This window comes from Macrobrachium rosenbergii, chromosome 2 (assembly GCF_040412425.1).
Source record: "Macrobrachium rosenbergii isolate ZJJX-2024 chromosome 2, ASM4041242v1, whole genome shotgun sequence".
Classification (NCBI taxonomy): Eukaryota; Metazoa; Arthropoda; class Malacostraca; order Decapoda; family Palaemonidae; genus Macrobrachium; species Macrobrachium rosenbergii.
The window spans coordinates 16,613,168-16,627,714 of record NC_089742.1 but is presented as its reverse complement, the minus strand read 5'-3'; the positions used below and the strand labels follow the sequence as shown (position 1 = coordinate 16,627,714).

Below are 14,547 nucleotides of genomic sequence, written 5' to 3'. Positions count from 1 at the left end.
ACCTCTGTAGTAATGTTGTGACATTTAACTTTAGCTACAATTGTATCTATGGAAAATACAAAAATTTCCTGATCAATTATAAAGGCTTCAAATCTTTTGTCATAATTTGTTGTACATACATCTTTCTCTTGGTTTGGGTTTAACACAATTTCTAGAATACATGGATATGCATTAGTGCTCTTATACAAGTTATCAAAATTACATATATATTCCTGTTCTCTTACTAGAATACATTCCTGAAACTGTTTGTCTGTAAAGAATGACAACAACAAAGCGTGTTCTTCTAATGCAAAATGCTTAATTGTTCCCTTTTGAATGATGGGTTTGTTATTTACCAACATGGGAAATGGTCACAGAGTGATTAATGTGTTTGTGAAGTATTGAAAGATACAATTAAAATAAGTTTATCATAAAGTACTTTGACACTTATTAAATTGTAATATATAAATACATCATCTACAAGTGGTTGTAAATGCTTTTCCATGATACAAAACTTAATTATATCTTCAAGTTCTTTAGGATTAATTAGTGCTGGGCTCAAAATACCTTTATAAGCAAGCAAAATGGCACTTAATTTGTTTTGTGTTCCTGCAGAATTACTTCACTTTCTAGAGCATATGTATTTAGGAACTGTATATTCTCTAACTTATTCAGTACTGTTGTCAAATCTTCATTCACCTTGTTTATGAAACATTTTAGTTTTTCTATTTGTTCTGTATTTGGGTTTTGGGAACTTATTACTTTACTTTATCACTGTTTCTCTTGTTGCGGCCCACTTTTCTAGCCGGTCAATTCTTTCTTTTTTCGTGTTCTACATTCGATTCAGTGGCAACCCTAAATAATGTGTTCAAAGCAGTTCCAATGAAGGGTAGGAGGGATCCCTTTGATTTTGTTTGTACAGTCACTTCTGTTTCTGCATTTAAGTTTTCTAACAAGTAAGTAACACTGTTGCTATCCCCCTTCTGCAGAATAGTCACAATATTCTTTCGAATGTCTTTTAACTTTTTCTCATTACTTAACACTGATGATATGTTCATTTTTATTATGCCTAAATCTTTAATCATCTTGACATTTCCATGTCTTTTCAACAATGATCCCTTTCTTATTTCCTACTTCTGAAGAAAAGAGTCCAAACAGGACTATTACAATGGTGAGCCGCATTTTTGCATCTGTAAGAATAGACTTTTTCAGATTTTCTTTATGTATGTCTATAAAGGTTTCTCTGCATACATTACATTTATGATAATTTTACCATATATATTATATACATTTATATATGTATTTAACTTTGTCTGTTTCGCAGATTATATCTTTTGTTTACAATATTATCTACACCATTTTCATGTTTTAGGTTATCTACAACTTCAGAGGACTATGGATCTGTCTTTACTATTTTTATATTTTTCCAGTGAACTACTTTTTCCTTTAGATCAACAAGGGTAGTCTTTTATAAAAAAACAAGACTGGTAATTCACAGAAGGCACGCATACCCTTCTTCGTGACCAAAAAGGCCTCCTAACGGCCCCTGAAAGACTTGACACGGCAGGGAGGCAGAGCCAGTAGGCAGAGAGGCAAATGCAGCAGAGATATTGGCAGTAACGTATAGAGAGGCCTTGCAGCAGACTGAGGGCAGTACAGCAGAGGGCAGGATGTCCTCATCAACACCTCAGGAGATGTATCACAGGATATATCACCCAAAATAACAGGATGGCTTCTTTAACATCCTGACAAAGAGCTACCGGCAACAAGGCTCTCTCTCTGACACGCCCCCAAAACGTCCGCCTCAACAACAAACACAAGGTCGCCATTCAGGTTACATGTTTTAGTTGGCAGTTATAAGTCGAGTTCTTTCCTCTAAGGCGCCGAGTACCAAAATCGCCTTAAAACACAACTCCAGCGTCCATAAAAATGTTTTCGTTGGTGAGAAAACAAAGGCGCAAAACCTCTCCTCTGCTCTCAAGCAAAGAAAAAAGAAACTTCAGGGGCGAGGTATTTCTCTTTTCAAACTAGCAAACCCTTGATGTGAGCGAAAGGACCTCTCTCCAGCTATTCGAGGCTCGAGAGAAAACAAAATAGATGAAAATTTGAAAGAACTGAACAAAATATTTACATTAATAAGAGCTTTTATAAGATGATATTAATACCTAAAATTTAAGAGAGCTTAAAGATATTATATATATATATATATATATATATATATATATATATATATATATATATATATATATATATATATATATATATATATATATATATATATATATACATATACATAGTGGTACTTAAAGGCAGAAATTCTTTCGGAAGACTTTCATAAGATACCTTTTAGAGGTCGGAAAATATCTTTGAAATGAAAATCTTATAGGTTTCGTGTTAAACTACATGAAATGGTAAATTTTCCGCATTGCTCAATGGAAAAAATTTGAGCTTTCGTTGGTGTGTCATATCGAACCAGCATTATCACAGATAAGCGTTATCTAATCAGATATTGCGGTAAATCTTTATGCTCTTCATTTTGATGAGCGCCATTGTACGCACATAACATAGTGAGCTGACATCATAAGGTTTACTATTACAAGCCTGTGTACAAAAATTAGCATCTAAAAGCAGAACGTTATTTAATAAGCAATAATCGCCTGTTTGGTACTGTATGGTAATGATGCCTTACGAACGTAAGTTTAAATCTTATATTATTCGAAAGATATTAGTTCGATTAAACCATAAAAACTGGTAATTTTTAAAAGCAGTTCATCTGGTATTGTGAAAAAAAATTATTATTTCCTTTTCTTTTGTTTGTCGAGTTTATCACATAGAGATAGTGAGTGCTTTGTATGTTGTGTTATGAGGTACACAAAACATTGGAAAACACTTATTCATATGCTATAACTAGTAAATTATCAATAAGTTATAGCTGAAAAGGCCTAAACAGACAAATCATGCACTGAATTTCTTTGTAGATCATTAAACTTTTTTTTTTTTTTTTTAATAACTGTCGCTTAATAAACTTTAAGAAAAATATCAGTTCTACATTTACCATTCCAACTCAAAAAATTCAAGAACACTGCAAAGTAATTATCATAATTGTAAATGGCAGAAAATCCAACTTGTTCCAGGTAAGTCATTAACTGTAAATATCAGTTTGATAACTTTGAGACCTAGAATCACGTGCGTACACAGAAGGTAGTCCACACTATCATTTTCATGAAAAACAGCTCTTTATTTAGAAAAGTAATGTTCCATAACTAGCCTTTTACTAGAAAAACCACACACACATGCATATGTTTTTAAGTATCTGAATATATAGTTTATATATATATTTATGATATATGTATATAATTGGCATATATACTTTGCTTTTTCATATTGAAAGACCGGGTTCGATCTCGATGTACTCAGAAATTTATATTCTATAACATATAAGAATCAATGGCTCAGAAAATATATATATATATATATATATATATATATATAGAGTCACTTTTCTTTTATATTTTATATCAAGTTCTGATATAAAACATGCATAGTACCAGTTACTCTTTTGGAATGGGGCAAGCCGCTACTTGCAGAATCATTGCCCAGGTAAATAATTCTTACTATCTGCAGTTAATTTGATGAACACAAATATTGGTGAGTGCATATGACCGAATCCCTATGTATGTATGTACATGAGTTATTCGTGTCTACGTTAGAAATCTAGATTTTGTGTCTATTCTGCCCAAAAATTAACCGATCGTTCAATAGGTGGTTCTAGAGTAAGATCGTTCAAGACATTATCTTTGGAGTGTTACAATCTCTTAGAATTGACAGAATGGTTGATACAGTTCAGACTTGCATTTTTTTGTGTGATAGTGAACTTAGGTTTTTTACCATGTTTCAAGACATTTTGAACTTGTGTGGGAAGTGGATAGTCTTTTACCATTTCAGTATTCTATTTTATTGTGTTCTGTTTTTCCAGTATTTACTCATGCATTTTAGACTTTTCATTATTATGTTTTGCACTTGCATATTTTTGGGAGATCATTATTTGTGCTTAATTCCTTCGACAGATGTCGGTGGTGGTGGTGTGACGAGAACATATGTGAGAGGACATGATGTTATCATGTTGGTGTGATCATAGTGAAGACAGATGTAAAACCTTTGCAATGTCTATAATTTTTATGTGGTAGACTTCGAGACTGGACTAGACTTACAAAGTCTATAATGAAATATGTGGAGAATTTTTGGATTTACAGGCCATTAGCCATGATGAGACTTTTTTAGCTCAGGATTAGATTATTCTTAATTGACAATTTCATTTATGATGCATTTTAATCTTTGCTTTGTTTATTCATTACTTGTTGGGTTGCTTTAAATAATAAATCTATTTTTGTTAGGAAAGATTGAGTTTCCTTAGATGACCCATTTTATTTCTTTAATGTGGAATGCGCAAGAAATGGATGCGAGTGCAGAGAGAGAGAGAGAGAGAGAGAGAGAGATTCGAGAGTGAGAGATACCCTTTTTAAGGAGAATGAAAAAAAGAGAAAGAGAGAAACAGGTCGAAATTTTTTGCCTTCTTCCTCAGACCAAATCGGATTATTATTTAGTATTCCTTACACGGAGAATATTTTTTATCTGTTTCAAACATTTTGTAAAATTATATGTTATATATATATATATATATATATATATATATATATATATATTTCATATATATATTATATATAGGATATATATATATATTATATATATATATAATATATTATATCATATATATATATATATATAAAAGTCAAAAATGTTTTATATTAGCATGCCTTGTTAAAATGCATTAAAGTAAAAATATTTGAGACACGCCAGGTTTATTATATATATATATATATTATATGGAATATATATATTAACATGCTTGTTAAAATGCAATAAACAGAAAAAATATTTGTTTGTATTACACAATGATTTTATTACAATTAATCATGTCTTATTAAAAATAAAAGGAGATGATAGCCTTCCATGGAAGGAGTGCTTTCAAGAAAAGAAATATATATTTTTTTATTTCTTGTGGCATTATTATCCATGTGTTATTATTATTTTATTTTTGCAGACATGATTAATACGCATTAGAAAATCTGGAGGGAAAAATATTACTCTTTAAACTTTAATTGCATTTTAATAAAAGCATGTTTTAATTTTTTTTTATTTTAGTATTTTAAGTTTAGATTAAATTGCCCTGATTTATGATTTCAGTTAACGAATTGATAACGTTTAAGTATTAGGAAGGGGAAGAAGGGAAGGGAAATAAGGAGAGGTGAGGGGAAGATAAATGAAGGAGGAGTAGGAAGGTGAGGGGAAGGGAAAATGGGACGTGAGGAGAGGGGATGGGTAAATTAAGGGGATTCATGGAAGATTGAAGAGAAGGAAAGGGAAGGGGAGGTGGAGGGAGGGAGAAGGAGGACAAGGGGAAGGGGAAGGGGAGGGGGAGGATGAAGGGAGAGGAGGAAGGGGGAGGGGATGGGAGGAAGAAAGAGGGGAGGAGGAAAAGAGAGGGGACGGGGAAGGGGAAGGGGGAGATGAAAAAGAAAGGGAGGGGAGCAGAGGAAAAGGGACAGGATGGAGGAGAAGAGGAATGGGAGGATGGAGGAGGAAGGGGAATTCTAAGAGAAAGGGAGGACATGTGAAAGGAGGGGAGCAGAGGAAAAGGGGAAGGGGATGGAGGAGAAGAGGAATGGGAGGATATGGAGGAGGAAGGGGAGGGGTGGAGGAGGAAGGGGAGAGGAGGGAAATTAGGGGAATGGAAAGGAATGGTAGGGGAGGAGGAGGAGGGGAAGGTGAGAGGATGGGAAAGAAAAGGGAGGGGAAGTGTAGGGTGGAAGGGGGAGGGAGACAAATTGGAAGGAGATGGAAGAGGAAGGGGGAGGAAGAGGGAAGTGGAAGGGAGAAGGAGGGCATAGATAAATTAAAACTTGATCTTGTATCCCAAAAGGGAAGGTGGAGGGGAGGGTAAGGAGAGGAAAGGGGAGAGGAAGGAGGGAAAAGGGGTGGTGGAGGAAGGGGAGGAATGGGGGGATGGTCAAGGAGAGGGGAAGGGGAAGTTAGAGGGGAGGGATGAGGAGGAAGGGGTATTGAGGGGGAAGTGAAGGGAAGGAGGTGTTAACTTTTGATCGCATGCTCTGGAAGGAGAGGGGAGTGGAGCGTAAGGAGAGAGGGATGAAGGAGGGAAGGGGAAGGGAGGGAAGAGGGATTGGGAGGGGGAGGACACAGCTAAATTAACACTTGATCGTATGCTCCAGAAGGGGAGGGGAAAAATCAGGGGAAAGGGATGGAAAAGGGTAGGGGAGAGGAAGGTCATAGCAAAATTAACATGGAAGATGGAAGGGGAGGCGGAGGACACAGCTAACTTAACATTTGATCACATACTCCGGAAGGGGAGGAGGAGGGGAGGGAGGGGAGGGGGAATGGGATGGAAAGGGGAAGGTGAGGGGAAGGGAAGAGGAAAGGAGGGAAGGACACATGCCCTTTTTTAACACTTGATCATTTTCTCCAGAAGGGGATGGGAATTTGGGAGAGGAGGGGGAAGGGAATTTCTTTGATGGCAGAGGTTCCTCGAAGGACACAGCAAAATTAGCACTTTAACTTGTTATTATTGGAAGAGAGAGAGGGGAGGGGAGGGGATGGAAGAGGGAAGCGGAAAGGGATGGAAGAGGGAAGGGGAGGAGTGGACGTAATTAAATTACCGCTTGATTATATGCTCCGGAAGGGGAGATCCTGGAGGGGAGGAAATGGGAGGGGATCAAAGAGGGGATGGGGAAGGAAAAAATGATCGGGATTGGAGGGGGTGGGGAAGGGGATGGAAGAGGGAAGGGAAAGGGGGGGCAAGAGGATTTTAGATTTGGAGGACACAGCTAAATTAACACTTGATCATGTGCTTCCCAGAGATGGGTAATGAGGGAGGGGAAAGAGGAGGGATGCAAGAGGAAGGGGGAGGGGTTACATAGAAGATAGATAACACCGAGTCAAAAGACGTTATGAAAATTTGGAAGATTTCAAACAAATCCTGAGATACTGGGAGAGGTTACCCAAAGGATCACTAGAGGTCACTGCTGACCTACCAATCATGTGAGGTTGTATTGTCACCGGGATTGAGTAACCATGCAAAAATTTCAAGTCTATCGGACAAAGGAACATCGAAAAATTGAGACATAAGAATTTGGGACATTTCCTTGACAGACACATTGAATATTCAATTAAATGAATTTATGTAACCTTATATATATATTTATATATATATATATATGTTCATATATGTATAATTTTTGTTTGTATTATATATGTATATATATATGTTTATAAGGGATATATAAATATATGTAAATTATTGATCATGTGCTTCCATCACCTAATAACACATAATAAATATTATATTAAATTCAGTTATCCATATCTTTCCCACAAGTATTACCAATCAATTTGTGACATTCATATTCCGGAGGGCCCCCAAAAACAGCCCTCTTACCCAGAAAAATCTCCTCTCTCTCTCCTTCCCCTCTCATGATATAAATGAATCATATCATCGGTTACAATTTTTACAAAACTAAATTCTTTCAAAAAAACAAAAGAAATCAATATTAAAATATATATATAAATCATTTAAAATGGGTTATAAAAAATGATTTTTTGAGAAGCACCAGGATTTTCTTACAATTAATCATGTCTACAAAAATAAAAGCGTGGGCCCAAAACATGAAAGGAAATGCTATAAGAAAAGAAATAATTTTTTTTATTTCTTTTAACATATCCTCGCATGTGTTGCGCCCATGCTATTATTTTTGTAGATATGATTAATTGTAAGAAAATCCTGGTGTCTCAAAAAATTATTTTTTTTTTTTTTTGGGACATTTTAAATGAAGCATATATAAAAGAATATTGATTTCTTTTGTTTTTTTTTTTGACTTAGTTTTGACAAAAATTGTAACAAAGATTTATGATTAAAGATAAATTGGATATCCGTTTTTTCCTAAGGGAGTGGAGGGAAGGGGTTAAGGGGTAGGGGAGTAGGAACGTGAAGGGTGAAGGCGAAATGAGACGGGAAGTGAGGAGAGGGCAAGGAGAAGGGGAGGGGGAAGATGGAGGAGATGGAAGCAGGAAGAGGAGGGAAGAGGAAGCTTAGGTGGAGGGTAGGGGAAGGAAGAGAGAGAGGAGGAAGATGGAAGATGAGGGGAAATGAGAGGAGGAAGGAGAGGGGGAAGAGGGAAGGGGAGAGGAGGAGGAGAGGGGGAAAAGGGAGAAGGAGAGTGGAGGAAAAGGTGAAGGAGATGGAGGGGAAAGAGCAAGTGGAGGGGTGGAGGAGGAAGGGGAGGGGAAGAGGAGAGGAGGGAATGTGTGAGGTGGAAAGAGATGGGAGGGGGAAGTGGAGGGGATGGAAGAGGGAAGGTGAGGGAAAAGGGGAGCTGAGGGGAACACAACTAATTTAAAACTTGATCTAGTGCTAGTGTTGGGGAGAGAGGGAGAGGGGAGGAGAGGGGAAGGGTATTGGAAAGGGAAGGGGGAAGGGGAAGTTGGAAGGGGAAGTTGGAAGGGGAGGGGAGGGAAAGGTAGAGGAGGAGAGGGGAAGGAGGGGGTGGTGGAGGGAGAAGAGGATGGGTAGTGGAGGGTAGGGGGAGGGTAAGGATGAGGAGAGAGGAAGGGGGAAGTGGAGGGGGATGTAAGAGGGAAGCGAGGGAAGAGGGAAGGGGAGGGGGAGGGGGAGGACACAGATAAACTAAAGCTTGATCATGTTGCCTGGAAGCAGGAGGGGGAGGGGGATGACCTTAGACCTTACCTTACAGATCTTACAGTTCGTTCAGGTTGCCCCAGGTCCCTCAGTGTGAGGCACCTCTGATGTCTACCAGAGAATTGCTAATACATCTTCCGTTATGTTTTGCATCTTCCAATCTTAGATGGTCTGGGATGCATCTTAGATATCTGTCGAGCTTATTCTTAAACACATCTACGCTCACTCCTGATATGTTCCTCAGATGAGCTGGTAGCGCATTGAATAGACGCTGCATTATCGATGCTGGTGCATGGTGAATTAATGCCCTGTGTACTTTCCTTAGTTTTCTGGTATAGTTTTGAGCACTATTAATCTACCTCTGCTTGCTCTTTCTGATATTTTTAGCTCCATGATGTTTTCGGTATTCCCTTCTATCTGTTTCCATGCCTGGATTATCATGTAGTGTTCCCCTCTCCTTTCGAGACCATATAAATTTAAGAATTGTAATCTTTCCCAGTAGTCAAGGTCCTTAACTTCTATTCTAGCAGTAAAGGACCTTTGTACACTCTCTATTTGTGCAATATCCTTTTGGTAGTGTGGGTACCATATTATATTGCAATATTCAAGTGGACTACCTACGTACGTTTTATAAAGCATAATCATGTGTTTGGCTTTTCTTGTTTTGAAGTGCCAGAACAACATTCCCATTTTTGCTTTGCATTTTGCCAATAGTATTGCTATTTGATCATTGCATAACATATTACTATTCAACATCGCCACCAAGGTCTTTAACTGCTTCCTTATTTGTGATTGTCTCGTTATTAGGTCCTTTATATGTATATAGCATTCCTTCTTTATCACCAAAGTTTATTGATTCAAATTTATCAAAGCTAAATACCATCCTATTTACCTCTGCCCATATATATATTTTGTTTAGGCCTCTTTGTAGCGAGTTCCTATCTTCATCACAAGTAATTTCTCTACTTATTCTTGTGTCATCGGCAAAACTTCTCACTACTGAGTCCTTAACATTACTGTCTATGTCTGCAATCATAATCACAAATAGCAATGCAGCTAACACCGTACCTTGTGGTACACCGGATATTACCTTAGCCTCATCCAATTTCTCATCATTTGCAATCACTATCTGTTTTCTGTTTTGCAAAAATTCTTTTATCCATCTTCCTACTTTGTCCACAATTTTATGTTTTCTAATTTTTTTTGCTAATATATTATGGTCTACCTTGTCAAAAGCTTTTGCAAAGTCTAGGTAAACCACATCGGTATCTTTTTCGTTTATCATATTTTTATATATGCTTTCATGGTGGACTAACAGTTGGGTTTGTGTACTTTTTCCCAGTACAAAACCATGCTGTCCTATATTAAACAAACTTTTTCATTAAATGTTTCATTATATTTTTCTTCATTACCCTTTCATACACTTTCATAATATGAGATGTCAGACTCACAGGCCTATAATTACTTGCCTCTAGTCTTGATCCACTTTTGAAAATAGGGGTAATATATGCTAATTTATGCTCATCATAAATCTTGCCTGTATCTATTTTGTCTTAATAATATTGCCAGAGTGGCTTTGCGATTGAATGAACCACTTTCTTTAACAAAATGGCAGGGACGCCATCTGGTCCTGCTGCTGATCCATTTTTAATTTCATTAATAGCCTGCACAATATCGGCTTCTTAATATCTATATCCGATAAGTATTCACTATTTTCATCTCTTATTTCTGTATCATTATCTTCATTATCAATTCTAGTGTAAATTCACTCTTGTATCTTTCTGCTAATATGTTACATATTTCCTTTTTCATTCGTTAATCGCCCTTCAATTCTTAGGGGGCCTATTTCTACTCTTATTTTATTCATCTTTTTGCATATGAATAAAAATTTTAGGGTTTTGCTTGATATTTTGTAGGGTCTTTTCTTCTACATCCCGTTTTTCATTTTCTTTTGATTGTATAATCTTATGTTCTGCATTTTCTATTTTATTTTTTAGTTCCATCACTTTCCATGCATTCTTTTCTTTTGCAAGAGCTTTTTTCTACTTTCTGATTTTCTGGAACAGGATCCTTCTGTCTCTTGGTATTCATGACTGATGATTACTTTTTTCTTTGGTATATATTTATCCACTATTTTCTCTAATATTTTATATAATATATCTGTATTTACCTGTATATTATCACTTACGAATATGTTTTCCCAGTCTTTGTTTAATTCTTCATTTATTTCTGACCATTTCATATTCTTACTTTAGAAATTGTATTTTCCATATCCTTCCCACTTTTTCGACTCTTGCTTATCTCTGTTTTCACTTGCTTTGGAATGGACTGTTAATTCTAAGACATTATGGTCTGAAATACTAGTATTATATACTATTATATCTTTAACATAATTCACCTCATTCACAAATACTAGGTCTAAAATATTATCCTTTCTTGTTGGCAGGTGATTTATTTGCTGGATGTTATGTTCTAGTAGCATATCTAATAGTTTTTCAAATTGCCTCTTATCTTCTGTACTACTATTACTCTCTTTTTTATATGTATAAATAAAACCACGATTTCCTGTTCATTCTTTCAAATCTACGAAAGGAAAGTTAAAGTCTCCAGATATGAGTATATTCCATTCCTTGTGATTTCTACATATATCATCTAATTTGTCTATTATATCAAACTCTTTAGTATTAGGTGTTCTGTATATTACAATGTTCACTAATTTTTCATATTCAAATTCTACCACTATTAATTCACATTCTGTCACTACATTTCTCACAGATTTTCCTTGATTTATGTCTCTCCCATATATCTCGGTTCCCCCTTGATTCCTATTTTTTCTATCTGATCTATAAGTTTGGAAACCCTTTATCTGATCATCATTACCAGTCTCTTAGGAGTACCAGGTTTCACTATATATTATATTATATTTTTTCAGTTTGGGTTAGTTCTTCTAAGAACTATTTTTCTTTTTGAGTTACTCGAAACTAAACCCTGTGCATTCGTTACTATGATGGTTTGTGTGTCATCCCCATTATCTAATATGGGTAATAACATGGTTTTTACCATGTCTCTTTCCTGTTCTGATATGTTGTTCTTTTCTTCATTTCTATAACTTCTGACATTAAAAAAATCCAATTTTTCCAATATAGTTGATCTTCCATCTTCATATTTATTCATTTTGTGTTTGTATTTGCATTTATCTCCATATCTGTACCATCCTTTGCATTGTAGATACATTGCTTGTTCCTTGTGTACCTGGGTGCTGATGCCTCATATCATGATGCTGACATTTAAATGATGTTGTGGCTTGCTTTTTTGCCTTTCTCTCAGATCTTTGTTCTTTTCTTTATTTGTTTCATTTTTACTTTGATTTTTATATGTATTTGATTTGATTTTCTTTCTTCATGGCTACAGAATGCATATACCTGCACTTTTTGAAACCTACATCCATTTCCTTCTTTCAAGTTTCTACATATTTTTGGATGTAGATCGCTGCATTCAACTTCATAGCCATCTAGATATGCACATTTGCCATAAATCTCATAGTTGTGACATATCTTGGGATGTTTGTAGTGACATCTTCCACCGAATCTGCAGTTCCCTCTTTTCAAAAGAGTGCAGACTATGTCTTTCTTTTCTTTTTTTTTTTCTTGCTCTTTCCTGTCAGTATGTATATTTGGGTATAACCTCTTTGGGATTTTATTTTGGGTTGTCATTTCATAGTTTATTTCTTTGTATGTATGCTGTTGTATTGCCTCATACGTAGAGTCTATGAGTTTCTCCGCATCCATACTCTTATCCTGTTCTTTGTTTTCATTATTGTTTTCTATCTCTTCAATCTTATTTTCTTCTATTTCATTTTCCTCTTCTTCCTCTTCCTCATTTCCTTCATCCTTGACTATCTGTACATTAAGTCTTGACTTAATGGCATTGTCTATCCATATTAGACATGTTGAGCAAAATACTTTTGTGTCCTTTTTTTTTATTTTGCTATGCTTCTGCGCATGTAGGGTGAGTTGGTATGTGGCAGGCACAGCATTTCCTCATCAGGTTTTGTGGATTTACAATGCTACACCACACATTACATAGATTGCATGCTTTAGGCATTCGTTTTCCTATTGCATCGTTAAGTATACTGTATTCACCATATTCACCTTGTTCATTTTCTTTGTTGGAATGTGTTGATTGATGTAGATTTTCTTTATAAGTCTCTTGATCACTTGGACTTTCTTTGGTATACCTTCAATTATTTTCATTATGTGTTCTGCTGACTTATTCCAGCTTGAAGGATCATATCCTTTCACTATGTCTATGTTTTTGCATCTTTTTGGATGGAGCTGTTATTGATCTCAACGATAAGAGACCCCAACTCCCTGCTTGCCAATTCATCATATTGGTAGTCTACTAGGCAAGCTAAATTTATCCATCTTTTGCTGCTCTTGTTGCTAGACGCTTCCATGATGCTCAATTTTTAATATTTCACTCGAAAAAGAAAACACCTTAGTCGACGCTTTATCGTGCTATTCTGATTTTAATCTAATCGTCGACAGTTCATGAACACTTCTAGCTATAGATCACTCGCTAGTCGTATGTTATACGCGTGAAATTGGGTTGATTATTCAGACCAAGAACGAATGCGTCTTCAGACCAAGAACGGACACTTCAAGAGGAAAGGGGGGGATGGAAGAGGGAAGGGGAGACAGAGGATACAGCTAAGTTAACATTTTTAAAATGCTCCAAAGGGGAGAAGGAAGGAGGAGAGGGAAGGGGAGGGAGAAGGAAGAGGGAAGGGGATGGGAGGACACATCTAAATTAACACTTGATCGTGTGTTCCAGAAGGAGGAGAGGGAAGTGGGAAGGGAGGGGAGGGAATGGTAGGGACAAAAGAGGGTAGGGGAGGGGGAGGACATAGCAAAATCAACACCTGATGTCTGCTTTGGAAGAGGTAGGGAAAGGGAGGGGAGGGGAAGGGGAGGGGGGAGGGATAGAAGAGGGAAATGGGAGGGAATAGAAGAGCAAAGGGGAGGGGAGGACACAGCTAAATTAACACTTAATCATATGCTCCAGAAGGGGAAGGGGAGGGGGGAAGTGGTGGGGGATGGAAGAAGGTGGGGAAGGAGGAGGGAAGAGGGAAGGGGAGGGGAAGGACACAGCTAAATTAACATTTGATCATGTGCTTGGAAGGTGGAGGGCGAGTGGGGAGAGGGGGAAAGAGGAGGAGATGGAAGAGGGAAGGGGAGGGGTTACATAGAAGATAGATACTACCGATTGATAGAACCTGAGATACTGGGAGAGGTCACTGTAGGGTCACTATAGGTCACCTCTGACCTACTGACCATATGATGTTGTATTGTCACCGGAATTGAGTAACCATGCAAAATTTCAAGTCCGTCGGACAAAGGGAACAGGTAAAAAATTGAGCTAATTGCAGGCAGACAGACAGACAGATGTAGAATTCAAGTTAAATAAAGCATGTAATATATATATATATATATATATATATATAAATATATATATATATATATATATATATATATATATATATATATATATATATATAACTATGAGTGTGTGTGTGTGTGTGTGTATATATGGGATGATGGACTGACCCCCAAGTCGCAGCTCCTGTATGAAAGAAAGAGAGCCCAGCAACTTACTGCCCTAGGCTAAGATTATCTCCTGGGCAGGCCTTAATACCCTCTGGGATTCTACCTTTCAAGTACCTGAACCATCCTGAACCACCCTGAACAGATAAAATTCAAATGACTACCTCTACAACTAAAGAGTTCAAATAGAAGATTTCT

The 14,547-nt window shown here is 36.7% G+C and overlaps 1 protein-coding gene across 4 annotated transcripts in view; it reads left to right on the top strand.

Moving 5' to 3' along the window:
• The first annotated feature begins 2,528 nt into the window (after positions 1-2,528).
• The window catches only part of LOC136843892 (uncharacterized), a 184,614-nt gene continuing 172,595 nt past the window's right edge, over positions 2,529-14,547 (top strand). For all 4 annotated transcript variants that reach the window (XM_067112793.1, XM_067112782.1, XM_067112809.1 and 1 more), the window contains exon 1: positions 2,529-2,672. The gene's annotated coding sequence lies outside the window, so the exon portion shown is untranslated. The remainder of the gene's footprint in view (positions 2,673-14,547) is intronic.